Source organism: Pseudophryne corroboree, chromosome 9, assembly GCF_028390025.1.
Source record: "Pseudophryne corroboree isolate aPseCor3 chromosome 9, aPseCor3.hap2, whole genome shotgun sequence".
NCBI classification, from domain to species: domain Eukaryota; kingdom Metazoa; phylum Chordata; class Amphibia; order Anura; family Myobatrachidae; genus Pseudophryne; species Pseudophryne corroboree.
The window spans coordinates 38323822-38338537 of NC_086452.1; the positions used below are offsets into that span (position 1 = coordinate 38323822).

Sequence of the window (14716 nt, forward strand, 5' to 3'; positions counted from 1 at the left end):
CCTAAAACCAGGAAAAGTGTCAGTACATCAATGCACAAGAGTCCTGGGAAAAATGGTGGCTTCTTACGAAGCAATTCCATTCGGCAGATTCCATGCAAGAATATTCCAAAGGGATCTGTTGGACAAATGGTCAGGGTCGCATCTGCAGATGCACCTGCGAATAACCCTGTCACCAAAGACAAGGGTGTCACTTCTGTGGTGGTTGCAGAAGGCTCACCTATTAGAAGGCCGCAGATTCGGCATTCAGGATTGGATCCTGGTGACCACGGACGCCAGCCTGAGAGGCTGGGGAGCAGTCACACAAGGAAGAAACTTCCAGGGAGTATGGACGAGTCTGGAAAAGTCTCTTCACATAAACATTCTGGAACTAAGAGCAATCTACAATGCTCTAAGCCAGGCGGAACTTCTCCTGCAAGGAAAGCCGGTGTTGATTCAGTCGGACAACATCACGGCGGTCGCCCATGTAAACAGGCAGGGCGGCACAAGAAGCAGGAGTGCAATGGCAGAAGCTGCCAAGATTCTTCGCTGGGCGGAGAATCACGTGATAGCACTGTCAGCAGTGTTCATCCCGGGCGTGGACAACTGGGAAGCAGACTTCCTCAGCAGACACGATCTTCATCCGGGAGAGTGGGGTCTACATCCAGAAGTCTTCAACATGTTAATAGACCGTTGGGAAAGACCAATTGTAGACATGATGGCGTCTCGCCTCAACAAGAAACTGGACAAATATTGCGCCAGGTCAAGAGATCCACAGGCAATAGCTGTGGACGCACTGGTAACTCCTTGGGTGTACCAGTCAGTGTATGTGTTTCCTCCTCTGCCGCTCATACCAAAGGTATTGAAGATCATACGGCAAAGAAGAGTAAGAACAATACTAGTGGTTCCGGATTGGCCGAGAAGGACTTGGTATCCGGAACTTCAAGAGATGCTCACGGACGAACCGTGGCCTCTACCTCTGAGAAGGGACCTGCTACAGCAGGGTCCCTGTCTTTTTCAAGACTTACCGCGGCTGCGTTTGACGGCATGGCGGTTGAACGCCAGATCCTAAAAGGGAAAGGCATTCCAGAAGAAGTCATTCCTACCTTGATTAAGGCACGGAAGGAAGTCACCGTGAAACATTATCACCGCATTTGGCGAAAATATGTAGCGTGGTGCGAGGATCGGAGGGTTCCGACGGAGGAATTCCAACTGGGTCGTTTCCTACATTTCCTGCAATCAGGATTATCTATGGGTCTCAAATTGGGATCCATTAAGGTTCAAATTTCGGCCCTGTCAATATTCTTCCAAAAAGAATTGGCCTCTGTCCCTGAGGTCCAGACTTTTGTCAAGGGAGTACTGCATATACAGCCTCCTGTGGTGCCTCCGGTGGCACCGTGGGATCTAAATGTAGTTTTAGATTTCCTCAAATCCCATTGGTTTGAACCATTGAAAAAGGTGGATTTGAAATATCTCACATTGAAAGTGACTATGTTACTAGCCCTGGCCTCTGCCAGGAGAGTATCTGAATTGGCGGCTTTATCTTATAAAAGTCCTTATCTAATCTTCCATTCGGATAGGGCAGAACTGCGGACTCGTCCGCATTTTCTCCCTAAAGTGGTATCAGCATTTCATCTGAACCAACCTATTGTGGTGCCTGCGGCCACTAGCGACTTGGAGGACTCCAAGTTGTTGGACGTTGTCAGAGCCTTAAAAATATACATTGCAAGGACGGCTGGAGTCAGAAAATCTGACTCGCTGTTTATATTGTATGCACCCAACAAGTTGGGCGCACCTGCTTCTAAGCAGTCGATTGCTCGTTGGATTTGTAACACAATTCAACTTGCACATTCTGTGGCAGGCCTGCCACAGCCTAAAACTGTAAAAGCCCACTCCACAAGGAAGGTGGGCTCATCTTGGGCGGCTGCCCGAGGGGTCTCGGCATTACAACTCTGCCGAGCAGCTACGTGGTCGGGGGAGAACACGTTTGTAAAATTTTACAAATTTGATACCCTGGCAAAGGAGGACCTGGAGTTCTCTCATTCGGTGCTGCAGAGTCATCCGCACTCTCCCGCCCGTTTGGGAGCTTTGGTATAATCCCCATGGTCCTTTCAGGAACCCCAGCATCCACTTAGGACGATAGAGAAAATAAGAATTTACTTACCGATAATTCTATTTCTCGGAGTCCGTAGTGGATGCTGGGCGCCCATCCCAAGTGCGGATTATCTGCAATACTTGTACATAGTTATTGTTAACTAATTCGGGTTATTGTTAAGGAGCCATCTTTAAGAGGCCCTTTCTGTTGTCATACTGTTAACTGGGTTTAGATCACAAGTTGTACGGTGTGATTGGTGTGGCTGGTATGAGTCTTACCCGGGATTCAAAATGCCTCCCTTATTGTGTATGCTCGTCCGGGCACAGTACCTAACTGGAGTCTGGAGGAGGGTCATAGGGGGAGGAGCCAGTGCACACCACCTGACCTAGTAAAGCTTTACTTTTTTGTGCCCTGTCTCCTGCGGAGCCGCTATTCCCCATGGTCCTTTCAGGAACCCCAGCATCCACTACGGACTCCGAGAAATAGAATTATCGGTAAGTAAATTCTTATTATATCTCACCAGCATAGGGACACCAGTATCAGTGTGCCTGGTCATGCACAAAGGGTGGAGAATGGGAATACTGGTGAAGGGAGACTGTGCATAGATACCGATATACATGATGGTGTGACAGCCTGATGGTGAACGCAAATCCGACAAATTTTCTTTTTTTTATTATTTCCTCTCTCTTTTCACTTTCCACAGATGGTTTACTTCACACAACTGATAATACACAACAGTTAAACACATTGGTGGAAATTTACTAAGCTCCCGATTTTGACCGAGATGGTGTTTTTTCTTCAAAGTGTCATCTCGGGAATTTACTAAACTCAAATCACGGCAGTGATGAGGGCATTCGTATTTTTTTGGAACTCAAAGAAAAAACATACGAATGAATACACCATCGGTCAAATACGCCTGTTATTTGGTAGAACTCGGTAATTTACTAAAAAGTGTAATTCACAAACACTGCCGGCAATAGTCAAACACTGCCGTGAAAAAATACAAATCGTAAAAAAATGCTAAAATAAAACAGACCTGCTTTTTTTTTACCGTGTTCTGATAGGCATTCACGGATCGATGAGATCCGTGCATGTTTATCAGTGGGAAGGGGTGGGAAAGTGTTAAATTTGTTTGAAAAAAAAATGCGTGGGGTCCCCCCTCCTAAGCAAAACCAGCCTCGGGCTCTTTGAGCCGGTCCTGGTTCACAAAATATGTGGAACAAAATGACCGGGGTTCCCCCATATTTCATAAACCAGCACCGGGCTCTGCACCTGGTCCTGGTTCCAAAAATACGGGGGACAAAAAGCGTAGGGGTCCCCCGTATTTTTGAAACCAGCACCGGGCTCCACTAGCCAGGTACATAATGCCACAGCCGGGGGACACTTTTATATTGGTCCCTGCGGCCCTGGCATTACATACCCAACTAGTCACCCCTGGCCGGGGTACCCTGGAGGAGTGGGAACCCCTTAAATCAAGGGGTCCCCCCTCCAGCCACCCAAGGGCCAGGGGTGAAGCCCGATGCTGTCCCCCCCATCCAAGGGCGGCGGATGGGGGGCTGATAGCCTTTTTGTAAAAATGTGAATATTGTTTTTAGTAGCAGTACTACAAGTCCCAGCAAGCCTCCCCCGCAAGCTGGTACTTGGAGAACCACAAGTACCAGCATGCGGTGGAAAACCGGGCCCGCTGGTACCTGTAGTACTACTACTAAAAAAATACCCCAATAAAAACAGGAGACACACACCTTGAAAGTAAAAGTTTAATACATACATGCACACCTACATACATACATACTTACCTATGTTCACACGAGGGTCAGTCCTCTTTTCCAGGTAGAATCCATGGGGTACCTGTTGAAAAAATTATACTCACATAATCCAGTGTAGATCGGTCCTCTTCTGTTCTTTGTATAATCCACGTACTTTGCAAAATAAAAAAACGGACACCCGACCACGCACTGAAAGGGGCCCCATGTTTTCACATGGGACCCCTTTCCCCGGCTGCCAGGACCCCCCCCTGACTCCTGTCTAAGGGGGTTCCTTCAGCCAATCAGGGAGCACCACGTCGTGGCACCCTCCTGATTGGCTGTGTGCTCCTGTAGTGTATGTCAGGCAGCACACGACAGTGATACAATGTAGCGCCTATGCGCTCCATTGTAACCAATGGTGGGAACATTGAACCAATGGCGGTCAGCGGTTGACCGAAAGTAACCTCACCGCTGACCGCCAAGTTCCCACCATTGGTTACAATGGAGCGCATAGGCGCTACATTGTATCACTGCCGTGTTCTGCCTGACATACACTACAGGAGCACACAGCCAATCAGGAGGGTGCCACGACGTGGCGCTCCCTGATTGGCTGAAGGAACCCCCTTAGACAGGAGTCAGGGGGGGTCCTGGCAGTCGGGGAAAGGGGTCCCATGTGAAAACATGGGGCCCCTTACAGTGCGTGGTCGGGTGTCCATTTTTCTATTTTGCAAAGTACGTGGATTATACAAAGAATAGAAGAGGACTGATCTACACTGGATTATGTGAGTATAATTTTTTCAACAGGTACCCCATGGATTCTACATGGAGAAGAGGACCGACCCTTGTGTGAACATATGTAAGTATGTATGTATGTAGGTGTGCATGTATGTAATAAACTTATACTTTCAAGGTGTGTGTCTCCTGTTTTTATTGGGGTATTTTTTAGTAGTAGTACTACAGGTACCAGCGGGCCCGGTTTTCCACAGCATGCTGGTACTTGTGGTTCTCCAAGTACCAGCTTGCGGGGGAGGCTTGCTGGGACTTGTAGTACTGATACTAAAAACAATATTCACATTTTTACAAAAAGGCTATCAGCCCCCCATCCGCCGCCCTTGGATGGGGGGGACAGCCTCGGGCTTCACCCCTGGCCCTTGGGTGGCTGGAGGGGGGGACCCCTTGATTTAAGGGGTTCCCACTCCTCCAGGGTACCCCGGCCAGGGGTGACTAGTTGGGTATGTAATGCCAGGGCCGCAGTGACCAATATAAAAGTGTCCCCCGGCTGTGGCATTATGTACCTGGCTAGTGGAGCCCGGTGCTGGTTTCAAAAATATGTGGGACCCCTACGCTTTTTGTCCCCCGTATTTTTGGAACCAGGACCAGGCGCAGAGCCCAGTGCTGGTTTATGAAATATGGGGGAACCCCGGTCATTTTGTTCCACATATTTTGTGAACCAGGACCGGCTCAAAGAGCCCGAGGCTGGTTTTGTTTAGGGGGGGGACCCCACGCATTTTTTTTTTAGAATTTTAACAATGTTCTTTTTTTTACGAAAGGTGCACAATGAAGTCCAGCACGGATCTCACAGATCCGGACGAGATTCATTGTGTTAATGTCGGCAGTGTTTTACAATTCACTCCGTAAAACACTGCCAAAAAATACGAATGACATCGACATCGGAAAATACGAAAATGCAGAATACGACCGCTTAGTAAATTAGTCGTAATAAATTCAAAAAGTTGCAATTTTACACTTTCGATGTCATTCGTGTTTGAACTTTAACCTCATTCGGAAAAATACGAATTTTAGTAAATTTACCCCATTGAAATGCAAGATTTATGTACCCTACAGAAAGGCCGCTGACCCAGTGAGAACTCGTGACAAAGAGCAGAGTGTAGAGAACATCGTATCACTGGAGTGTCTGTTCCGGGAAAGCTGAGAGGCAGGACTGTTGAGACGTCACCTGAGCGCAGAGAACAAGACCAGAGGCGGTTGTCGCACCAGTTTTTATTTTTTTTATTTTCTCCATCTCCCACTACCCTCCTTCTCTCCTTCTCTTTCTCCCCCTTCTTGTTTCCCTTCTCTTCCCTTAACAAGATGGACTTACCCCAAGATTCTGCGTTCCGGGTTTTCCTGTTAATCCTGTTGTTGACCAGGACAGTCTGTTTCGGTGAGGGTCCCAGAGAGGTCGAGAAAGGATCTGGAATGGGTTCTGATGGCGAGGATGGATTTGAAGAATCTCAAGAGCAACACATCACTCGAGCAAAGGCGAGTATCAGAAAGCGATCTGGTAGTCAGGGAGCTCGGAGGCACTGTGAAGGGTTATTGGCTGAGGAAAATTGCATTTGTAGGAATTGTGAGAACATAGTCGAGGATGGGTGCATCCAGAGATGTCAGTCCAGCCTTAATATCAACATGGACCGTCATCCATTGAGTGATTACCACTCACTAGTGGGTAAGGTCTTAAATCAGACAGAATGCTGGGTGTGCTCACAAGTACCTCAAGGTCAGAGCAAGTCAGGATTAGTACCGTACCCTTTAGCAATAGATGAGGTACTCGAATTACGGGGTGGAAGACTGGTGGACAAGAAATTCAATATTTCTAGGCCCCCTAGTTTGAAGCTCCACCAGTATCATGTAGATAGATCCTTATTATGTTTCAATATTTCCAATTACCGAAAACCGGGAAATTGGGAAGTGACGTGGAATAACCAGACAATGGCCTTTTCGCACAGAACTGATAGGATACCCATAGACTCTGAACTTGTACGCCAAATAGCCAACAGTGGAAGGTATTTTCGGTATAGGTATACTCGAGGAAGCAAGACCATGTGGGTTGGAGAAGTATCACCAGGGTACTGTGCTCATATCATCCAGCCTGATACTTGTACTGAGCAGATGGGAGAACAAGGGATTGGGTTTTTCACTTGGAAAGTTTGTAATATGGTAATGTCATATTCTGTCCCCTATGTTCTCCCCGATGATGCCTATTTCATATGTGGGAGGAAGGCGTACAAGTGGCTTGCCCCGAGCTCAGAGGGATTGTGTTATATTGGAAGAGTGTTGCCAGAGGTCATGACCATAACCCATGATAAGATGAAAGATGTTCACCGCAGTGCTCAGGCTCCTTACACTCATACTCACTATGAACACATCGTCAGGAGACACCTCATAGATAGGACAGAGCACGTAGCCTCTGATTTGATCCACGAATCCACCGGGATTCAATTCCTTCTCGCATTAGACATCACCCGTACTGCCAGAGGAATTATAAATTATAGGTATATCCATGCGCTAGCGAACTTGATAGATAATATCACTGAGATGTATGACGACACCTTCAGGTATACGAGAAGGGAGTTACAAGCTTACAAGACGGAACTGATCCAGCACAGGATGGTCCTTAATTATATCACAGCCGTGACGGGTGGGTACTGTGTCGCTTTGGCAACTCAATATGGTGTGAAGTGCTGTACGTATATTACAAACAGCACTGACAACCCCACAGAGATTATCGATCAAAAGATGGATGATATATTGCAGTGGAAGTGGGAGTTCCGGAGGAGACACAACCTTACCCTGACCGCTGTGTGTAATGAGCTGACCGGCTGGGTCTCATGGTTGAACCCACAAAATTGGTTCTCAGGATTAGGAGAGTGGGCTCAAAATGTTATTATGAGTGCAGGGAAGTTTCTCCTTTGTATCCTGGGAGTCGTCATAATTATTGGCTTGATATTTAGGTGTGTTCGAATTCTGACGCGGCGCAAGCACGGCACAAATTTGATGAGTTTAAGGAGCGAGGGCATTGTCATAGCAGCAGATTTAATTTACGATCCATCCATAGAGACAGTGTTATGATAAGGATTGCAAATGAATTCCATGGCCTGTTTCTTTCACCCGTTTTTCCTTTGTCTCCCCCTCTGCCCAGATACACCCATCCGGAAAAGACATCAGCCCTACCCAAGAATGTTTATGAAAATGTTATGTGAATGTATTTTAGATATGTGTCTTATCTTCATCTCTACAACCTTCAGTTAATGACACACATAGTCGACAGGTGATATCCACATATATTAGCACTCACATACGTTCCCCCTCCATGTATCATCAACTAAAAGTGCACCCCATTTGTTGGAACAAGAAGCCGAAAAGAGCTTGGTAGTGTTTGTTGGCCCACTTACAGACCCTTAATACGGGATGAGAAGGATTTAATGTATACTTCGAAATACCTCGAAGCTTATCTAGAACATATACGGCACGATGATACATGCCCCTCAGACATGGATTCATACATACATGCTTTTTACTATCCCACTAGGTCATACATTTCCCGCCTACAACTCTCCTCCGACCATCCAATCGTCTGTAGATATTGTATTGATATTTTTCTGTTTAGTGATTAGATAGTGGCAGTTATTGGTGACTGCCAAATGGTGGACTGTCAAAGTCGAAAAATATTGCAGAACACACATCACGTACAAACTGCACACACATGCCCTCTGCGCATGCACTTGTTCTGCCGTGCGTGCACATATCCGCAATTTGCGTATGGTCGCTCCCGCGGTCCTGCGCATCGGCGCGTGGTATGGGTATTTACGGCAGGGTTTGTGTACGCATGGAGAGCCATCAAAACACATTACATATTTAATCCAAATAGTGCACAATGTACACATAGTCTCCTTGCACCACATCAGAAAGTTATAGCTGTTTAAATGGTTGCAGAACAAAGGGATTCACCTTTACAGGATAAGAGGGGACAGACTAAGGTTATAAGGTGATATTTGGTATCCAGCTGTAGGGTATTTTAAGGGTAACATTCCGGTGTTGGTCTGCGGAAGATCGCATGTTCCTGCGGATAGTTATGTGCAGAAGCAGAATATAGATATAAACTGTATTTACTGTACATTATGTATGCGGCGGGAATCCAGAGGAGACTACCCACCAGAGCAGTTGAGAAAGACATCGCCTACCTTTTCAAATCAACCTATGATCTCTCCTGTACTGTAAAAGTGCATCCCTGTGTCCAATGGACAAAGGGATTACAGTATCCATTGCATTGCTTTTGGAAGAATTGTATAAATAAAGCCTGCTGCAGCCTGGCCACACACAAGACTCACAAAGTTATCTATCAGATGACCGGGGACCGGCCGGGTTGTGCAAGCGAATCCACTCACGTATGTACATTGACTGTAGCCATTATTCTGTTATATTGTTTTGTATTGTAGTGTATAATTTGTATTGTAAACCCCCTTTCCGAAATAATCCACTGTGGTGTCGGAACCCAGCGGTAAAATCACAATTGGTGTTGTGTCCTCATTGCCCTAGTCAGGTTTAAAGTGTACTATTATTGCATAGCATTGCTGTAGAAGGTTTAAAGTGCATCTCTAGGTGTGTATGCGCTGTGAGTACTTTGTACCGTCAGTGCGGCGTGTGTACGCAAAGTCCGTACACTACGGAACCCTTTTACGGTAATAGCATAAAAGGTGCGTAGTGTGAATTAAGTATAGCGGCCGCAGCGGCTAAAGGTTTAAAATGTATTTACGGTGTGTTTAAGGTATAGCTTTTATTCCTGTAAAGATAATCAGCATTATCAGACCGCTCCCCCTAAACGGCGGCTTAACGCCGCCATTCAGCTCCCTCCCGCCCAGCGACCGCCTCTGTCTCAGACGTGATCGCTAGGCAACGAAAGCTGCCATGCGCTGGTGAACTGCGGCACCGGCGCATGCGCAGTTCCGACCCGATCGCTGCGCTGCGACAAACAGCAACGAGCGATAGGGTCGGGTTGACCCCCTATGTTATTTATGGACTGAACAAATGTTCAGTGTATTTGTATTTTTATATAGTGAATGCATTTTGGAGCAGCATTATAAGTTAATCTGTTTGCATGCATTTTATAATATATTAAAAAATAAACTGTACATTATATTGTAGTTCTATAAGCTTGGCTTCATGCGTGATTTCAGGGTTATATAGTGCTGCATGCAATGTGCATATAGTGCTGCAAAGTCTTCTTGAAATTAATTTAAAATGTTAGTAATAGTGCATAAACATAGCAGCTTGGGATCTCAGGTGGTCATTCCGAGCAGTTTTTAGCAGCCATGCAAACGCTATGCCGCCGCCCACTGGGAGTGTATTTTAGCTTAGCAGAAGTGCGAACGAATGGATCGCAGAGCGGCTACAAAGTTTTTTTGTGCAGCTTTAGAGTAGCTCAATACCTACTCAGTGCTTGCGATGACTGCAGACTGTTCAGTTCCTGTTTTGACGTCACAAACACGCCCTGCGTTCGCCTGGCCATGCCTGCGTTTTTCCTTTCACGCCTGCGTTTTTTCGAACATTCCCTGAAAACGGTCAGTTGACACCCAGAAACGCCCCCTTCATATCAATCACTCGGCGGTCAGCAGTGCGAATTAAAAACTTTGCTAGACCTTGTGTGAAACGACATTGTTCGTTGTAATAGTACAACGCGCGTGCGCATTGCGCCGCATGCGCAGAAGTGCTGTTTTTTTTGCCTCATCGCTGCACAGCGAACGAATGCAGCTAGCGATCAACTCAGAATGACCATCATAGCCTGCTGCAAAGTCTTCTTGAAATTACTTTAAAATGTTAGTAATAGTGCATAAACATAGCAGCTAGGGATCCCAATCTCTCCCGCTACACGTCCACTTTGGTAACTTTGCGTTCTGCCTACTCCCAGTCCCAGCACTTATTGGTGACAACCGTGCAATGTCACCATTGACTACAACCACTTTTCCCGGCAACTTCCGGATCACTTTGTTAATGTTGTACCGTGCAACATATTAAAAAAAGTATAAATCAGGACAAAATAATCCTCACTCCATCTGCCAAACTTGCATTCTGCTGAAGCCATCTCTGATTTTCCGATAATCCACACCCTTTTTAGGATCCCAAAATGGTGAGCGGGATGTACTATGTGACATCGCCACCCATCGGCACAATGCTAAGAAGCATATATACTTACATATGCGCTTAGCATTGCGAAGGACAGCTCTTCTGATAACAGCTGTCCTTCGCGATCCCCGGCGTCAATCTGACTTCTTGCTTTCGGCCCCCTGTGTCATTCTGAGCATGTGCAGAATGACTGGGGCGGTCGCAGGGCTTACTGGGAGGGATCTGATCAGATCCCTCACACAGTGCTGCAAAAAGAAGCCCATAGGCTTCTATGGGGTATCACCAGCAAAAGCTGGCGAACCCCTTCGTGGCGCTGACCCGGCGGCCAGGCTTTGCTGTTGGCCGAGTATAGCAGATTGCCTGGTGCAGTGACGTCAGTCCACACACTTAATGAACTTAAACAGTAATGCAGGTTTATTCAGTAAACACACAGATGACTTGGATGTATTATTGATATAGCCGTGCAGTCTGACTCCCGCTGTATAGAAGGTTCGGCGCCCGGCTTTGTGATAGCTCCGGAGCCGTGGTACATGCATGGAAACGCTGTAAGTCTCTCTCACTGAGCTCCGCTCCCGGTTTCAGCTCTGCATGCTTACTCACCCACTCTAAGATGGAGGAACAGAGCATTACACATACTAAGCTTTGCCTCCGAGAGACTCTGGCACAAGGGGACAAACACTAGGGGATGCGCCCATAGGCTTCTATGGTAGGAGACAGGTACAGAGCGCGTCATCTACTAACATTTGTACAGTAGGAAAATGTGGTAAACGGGGGTTTACCGCATTGTCCGCTTAGTACATCGCTCCCATGGATGTGGAACAGCAGGGTGTGAAATCCAGTCCAGGTATTCAGTTTGATCAAGTCTGATTCAGCGAGCATGATTGTAGACACCTGTCAGCCTGCAGTTAAAATGATTACAGACACAAGAGGCAAGGCTCCTGACGGTGAACTAGTCGCCCAGGTGATAGGCCAGGGGAGTGGCTACTGTTAGGGGTCCTGGATAGATAGTCTCTAGAGAATTTACACTTTGTATGCTAAGAACTGCTGTGAACTATTCTGTAGCCTGTGACTTGCTGGTAACGGCTTATGTTCAGTTGTGAATTGCCTACCTGTGGAAAATCTGTGGAAAATAAACCTGCAGTGTGGAACTTTTGCCCAGTGTATGTGATCCTAGTCACAAAATAAAAAATGGGAACTATTGGGAGTTGTAACATCAAAGCGTTATCACCTGGAGTTGTACTGATGACAGTGCGACCTGTTCCCCCGCCCAGACAGAGGTCTAATGGCTCGTATCGCATGCATGTTACTTGCCACTGCGGCACAGGTCCCTGAAGAAGCTCCTGGACCTGTGTAGCCGATTCTTTGTTCCTTCTAGTGCCACCCACATGATGTCATGACACTGCAACGTTATCAATGGAGGGGAGCCAGAGTAGCAAAGAATAGTAGCCAAGAAGAACCATACAATAAGTGCAACCTGAGGGAGGGACCAGAGAGAACTGGGAGGTGGGGGGATGGAGGGGGGGGGGCAGAGGTCAGGAACAGTAGTAAAGTTGCTGGAGAGAACATGGGGGGGGCAGTTGATTATTGCAGAGGTGCCCTACATCCCACCCATGTTGAATAACAATGGAATATTCCACCACTTTCATTCATATTGCCCCCCTACACATATGCTACATGAGCCAGGAATCTTCACAGCTGTGTTTGCTACCTAGCACCATAGACTCTAGTATGTAAATGAGAGGTAGACTCTAGTATGTAAATGAGAAGTACGCTCCAGTATGTAAATGAGAGGTAGGCTCCAGTATGTAAATGAGAGGAAGGCTCCAGTATGTAAATGACAGGTAGGCTCCAGTATGTAAATGAGAGGTAGACTCTAGTATGTAAATGAGAGGTAGACTCCAGTATGTAAATGAGAGGTAGGCTCCAGTATGTAAATGAGAGGTAGGCTCCAGTATGTAAATGAGAGGAAGGCTCCAGTATGTAAATGACAGGTAGGCTCCAGTATGTAAATGACAGGTAGGCTCCAGTATGTAAATGACAGGTAGACTCTAGTATGTAAATGAGAGGTATGCTCCAGTATGTAAATGAGAGGTAGGCTCCAGTATGTAAATGAGAGGTAGGCTCCAGTATGTAAAGGAGAGGTAGGCTCCAGTATGTAAATGAGAGGTAGACTCTAGTATGTAAATGAGAGGTAGGCTCCAGTATGTAAATGAGAGGAAGGCTCCAGTATGTAAATGACAGGTAGGCTCCAGTATGTAAATGAGAGGTAGACTCTAGTATGTAAATGAGAGGTAGACTCCAGTATGTAAATGAGAGGTAGGCTCCAGTATGTAAATGAGAGGTAGGCTCCAGTATGTAAATGAGAGGAAGGCTCCAGTATGTAAATGACAGGTAGGCTCCAGTATGTAAATGACAGGTAGGCTCCAGTATGTAAATGAGAGGTAGACTCTAGTATGTAAATGAGAGGTATGCTCCAGTATGTAAATGAGAGGTAGGCTCCAGTATGTAAATGAGAGGTAGGCTCCAGTATGTAAATGAGAGGTAGACTCTAGTATGTAAATGAGAGGTAGACTCCAGTATGTAAATGAGAGGTAGGCTCCAGTATGTAAATGAGAGGTATGCTCCAGTTTGTAAATGAGAGGTAGCCTCCAGTATGTCAATGAGAGGTAGACTCCAGTATGTAAATGAGAGGTAGACTCTAGTATGTAAATGAGAGGTAGACTCCAGTATGTAAATGAGAGGTAGACTCCAGTATGTAAATGAGAGGTAGGCTCCTGTATGTAAATGAGAGGTAGGCTCCAGTATGTAAATGAGAGGTAGACTCTAGTATGTAAATGAGAGGTAGACTCTAGTATGTAAATGAGAGGTAGACTCCAGTATGTAAATGAGAGGTAGACTTCAGTATGTAAATGAGAAGTAAGGACTGTGCACCATTGGGAGAGCTATATTCCAATCTGGGGCCCTTGTAGGGTTAATCTCAGTCATGTCAATTCTGCCGGGTATGGCAGTGGGTGAGGCTGCCCCAGCCCTAAGAGGGTCACTGGTGTGAATGCCAAGGAACGCACACTAGGACCTCTCCTCCATCTTCTAGGGTTTCTGGCCTTGCAGACTGCATTCTGTTCTCCGGGAAGATTTAAAAAAAAAGAGTGTAACATTTCAAAGCGCTCGATCCTGATCTGACATCAAAGGCCCGGGAGATGCCCCACACCACACATGCATGGCTGGGATAAACATCCCAGCAGCCAAACTCAGCCCACTGCTCTCTCTGTGAATGGGGCAAGTCCTAGCCTAGAGGCTATACATGAAGTGTATTGAGAGAGTGGAGGTGATGGATTTCTGCGTGGAGCTCCTGGCTGCTCACAAAGTAAGACTTCTACACCCTTGTGTGCTACTTGTGCGTGGAAAAGCTAGCTGCATCAATAACAATTGCCTGGTGGATAGCAGTATATTTGGGTTTAATTGACTATTCTGTATGCTTCATACATTGTTAGGCTTGTCTATCTATCTATCTATCTATCTATCTATCTATCTATCTATCTATCTATCTATCTAGTGTGTGTGTGTGTGTGTGTGTGTGTGTGTGTGATATATATTTAAGATGGGATGTTGCCCATAGCAACCAATCAGATTCTACTTCTCATTTATCTAGCACCTTCTAGAGGCTGATACCTGGAATGTGATTGGTTGCTATGGGCAACATCCCATCTTAAATAGAACTCCCATCTTAGTAAATGTACCCCCTGGTCTGTAACAGTTTTAAATGATACTTAATTTACCAGTATTTTAATTATTTAATATTATAGTAATAAAATAAACATAGGGGGTAATTCAGACCTGATCACTAGGCTGCATTTTCATACAGCGGGCACTCAGGTCTAGACTGCACATGCGTCTGCACTGCAATGCGCAGGCGCGTTGCACGGATACAAAGTGGATCACCGCTCAGCGATGGGTTTGTGCGATGGATCCGTTCGCACGGGCGTTCGCAAGGAGATTG

General features: G+C 46.3%; 1 long non-coding RNA gene across 1 annotated transcript in view; it reads left to right on the forward strand.

Moving 5' to 3' along the window:
- The first annotated feature begins 13950 nt into the window (after positions 1-13950).
- Positions 13951-14716, forward strand: part of LOC134956652 (uncharacterized) — an 86825-nt gene continuing 86059 nt past the window's right edge. The window contains exon 1 of the long non-coding RNA XR_010186058.1: positions 13951-14083. This is a non-coding gene — a long non-coding RNA (uncharacterized LOC134956652). The remainder of the gene's footprint in view (positions 14084-14716) is intronic.